The sequence below is a fragment of the Phodopus roborovskii genome, unplaced genomic scaffold (assembly GCF_943737965.1).
Source record: "Phodopus roborovskii unplaced genomic scaffold, PHOROB, whole genome shotgun sequence".
NCBI lineage: Eukaryota > Metazoa > Chordata > Mammalia > Rodentia > Cricetidae > Phodopus > Phodopus roborovskii.
This window is the reverse complement of record NW_026125278.1, coordinates 5,708,232-5,711,793: the sequence shown is the minus strand read 5'-3', so window position 1 is coordinate 5,711,793 and position 3,562 is coordinate 5,708,232. Positions and strand designations below refer to the sequence as shown.

The following is a 3,562-nucleotide window of genomic DNA, read 5'->3' as shown; positions in this document are numbered from 1 at the left end:
TGACTCAAGTCCCAAGGACTCAAGTCCCTTCTCTGAGCAATCACCCGATGATTCTGTAATTACTTATTTCAGGCACCAAAGAATGTCCAGGCTCCTCTGGTCATACCCTCCCACTCAGATTCTCATGTCCCCAACATCAGAAGAAAAGAGCTGTCCTCCCACCAAGTGTCCTCTGGGCACTTTCTCGCTTTCTGTCAAAGCCACAGAGAGTGGGAATCGGTTTTCTCCTGCATGCCATGTTCTACCAGGCCGTCGAATGCTGCACACGGCATTCTTGTTCCTTGATGTCACTTCCAAACCACAGTGTCCTCCTTACCTTTCCCACCAGCACCAGACTGTCCCAGTTAGTCACCTTCCATTACCACAGCAAACACCTTAGACAATCTTCTACAGAAAACAGGGCTGTTTTGGCTCACCCTTTTGCAAATTTCAGTCCATATGCTGTTGGCCCTGTTGTTTTGGGGGTTGTGGATAAGAGCATCATTCACATAATGACCAGGAAGTCACTGAGGGGAGGAAAGGGCTGGCGTGTCCCCATCCCCTTTGAGGGCGTACCTCCAGGGATATAGAGACATTCTGCGGGCTCCACCTCTAAAGGTTCTGCAACCTCCCGTAAGAGCCGTACTGGGATGCAAACCTCTACCATGTGGCCCTTTAGCTGGTGCATTTATGATCTAAACCAGCAACTTGCCTCCACACAGCCCTACTGGTCTTGTTTGTTCTACCTAATTTTCCTGCTGTCTTGAAGACACACTCCCTTAGTTGTTTTTCCATTATTCCTGGTAAGGTTAAACCACATGCATGGACCACGCACCCCTCTGACCTCTCCCTTCATCAGCTTCTTTATGCCCAGCGAGCTTCTCTTCTACCATTCCATTCCGGCCACTGTTCTCCATAGTCTCCTCTCTTGTCATGGAAAATAGCTGCACCTGCCAATCATCGTAATTTCCCACTTCCTACGCCTACATTTTCAGCTCTTGCCCCCTCATGCCCCAGATCTAAAAATTCATTTTGCGAAGTACTTTGTTGACCTCACCGCTTCTCTCTCAAGACCCTTGCTTCTCTCTCGCCTGCCCCAATCGCGTTGTCCCTCGTCCCGGTCATTCCTTCTAATACATTTACTTTTCTTGACTGTCTAATGCTTCCAATGCATTATCCCCACCGGTCTTCGTTACTGTCCTACCATCACTGCAAAACCCCAAAGCAATTTATAAAGGGGAGAGCTTAATCGGGGGTTCTGGAGGGTTACCGTCCTCACCGTCATGGGGGCGGGAGGGGGGCATGGCAGCAGGCAGGCAGGGATGGAGAGCTCACGTCTCATCTCCAATAACAAGGCAGAGAGAACCAACTGGGGATGGTACGACCTCAAAGCCTGCCTCCAGGGACACACCTCCTCCAACAAGGCCACACCCCCTAGTCCTCCCCAAACAGTGCCACCAATGGGAATCGGGCATTCAAACATGGGAGCCTGTGGGGACATTCTCATTCAAACCACTTCCTAAATCCACCCTCAAATCTGGAACTAGCCACTCCTTGTCATCTTCTTTCTCTCCTGCCCTTCAGACTCTGAAAATGTCTCAACAAAACCAAGATTGTGCTGTGTGTACATGCATGTTATGCCATCCCCCATTTTCTGCCAACCAATCTTTGTGTGCGTTCCCAGTCAATGTCCTCTTCCATTCTCCGAGTCTCTTGTTCTCAAAACCCCATGGTCCTTTTCCTACTTCACTGGCCATGACTTGTCTTCCTTCCTTCCTTCCTTCTTCCTTCTTCCTTCCTTCCTTCCTTCCTTTTAATTTTTTTGCATGTTTTAAATTTTTTACATTCCATTCCCAGTTCCCCTCCCTCCTCTCCTCCTGCTCCCCCATCTTCCCTCCAACTCCTGTCTACTCAGAAGAGCACAGGCCTTCCCTAGGAAGTCTACTAAGTCTGTCCCATCATCTCCTTGATGACTCATATTTCTTAAAGAAGAACACAAGCAACACAAACGCACCGCAGTGCGGCTCTTCCCATATACTCTGCGTCTCCCTCTGTGGGGTAACAGGGAAGCTGCTCACCTTTCTGCCTGACACACACCTGTAACTACCCACAAGATGCTTTCTTGCACTTTATGGTCAAATTTTTCTCTCACCATTAAATTGCTTCCATTAGCAATTTTAAAAACTCCTCCAGTTAATGGCGCTTTCTCCAAATATTGCCACATTTCCCCAACTCACTTTACAGAACCATGCTCAAGTCTTTGCTTTAACCTTTCGTCTTCGTAGGCAGCAAGCCCTTTACCAACTATGTTTACGTTCCACTGTGGGCACCTCTGATTCTAGATCATGTGGTTGCTTTAAACCAGATCACTGTGTCCTAATAAACATGGCAACAACTAGCCTCGCTGTGGCCATGATAAAATTCTCTACCTGAGACAGCATGGCTGCAGTTGGTGGTCCCACCATGCAGTTGGTGGTCCCACCAGGAACACGGGGGTAAAGGAGAGGCCATAGAGGGATAGTGCCCTCACCAAAGGAGAGGGGCTGGAGGACATAGAAAAATAGCGCATGCCCACTGAAATTCCCGAAGAGAAAGAGGAACCTGGAGACATGGGTAGCAGACAAAGTCCCAGGAGATATAATCTAACTATGTTTAAATTACAATTATTCCATACCCACAAGTAGAGTTGTGTCGATGTATTGAGAATGTCTCACCTGCCTATTCAAAAATCTTATAAAACACTGAGCTGATATCATAACACACAAAGCTTAGAAAAAGCTAAAAGGAGTTTAATTGTTATGCTCTAAGATGACAACACACATCAGAAAACTCTAACACCTTCAGTTACCAATTTCATAAAAACAAACAAAAAAAAAGCTTGCTTTGGCAGCACATTAAAAATTAGACCACACAGAGAATATTAGCATGACCCTGCTCAAGGGTGGCTTGCAAATTTGTAAAGTGTTCCATATTTCAAAAACAAAACAAAAACCAAAAAAGGCCTGCAGGTCTATTGTGGGCAAAGGTGCTTGCTGCCAAGGCAGACAACCTGACTTATATCCTGGGACCCAGGGGTTGCCACATGCTGTCCTCTGACCTCCACTTGTGCACAGTAACACACATGACACACACACACACACACACACACACACACACACACACACGTAATTTAAAACCTTTAATTTTCATATTTTCCTATAGATCCAGTATAGGAAGTCAATCACACAAAAACATTCTAAAATATTCATATATCCATTGCCTTAAAAATACAAATGGGTATTCAAAATTTATAAAGAAGTTTTGCTATATAATTTACTTAGCAGAAGGTTAATTGTTGGCAATCAAATATTTTCTTTTTTTCAACTGTGTCGAGCAACAAAGCAAAATGAAGAAAACAGGGCAAGCCACAAACTCTGCTGCCAGGTCTTGAGAGGCTAGCGTCTTCAGAACTGCTGCTTGCATTTCTAAAGCCTCATAAGCTGTTTATGATCTGGGCCTTTTAAGGCTCTGGCTTATTTAAAGGCTGCTAGCTGACTTCATAAGCAAAGGGATTGGAGTTAGAACTGCAGGCACCATGGATACA

General features: G+C 45.8%; 1 pseudogene; it reads left to right on the top strand.

Annotated features, from left to right (window-relative positions):
- The first annotated feature begins 2,855 nt into the window (after positions 1–2,855).
- On the top strand, positions 2,856–2,955 carry LOC127230819 (uncharacterized; annotated as a pseudogene).
- The last annotated feature ends 607 nt before the right edge of the window (positions 2,956–3,562 follow it).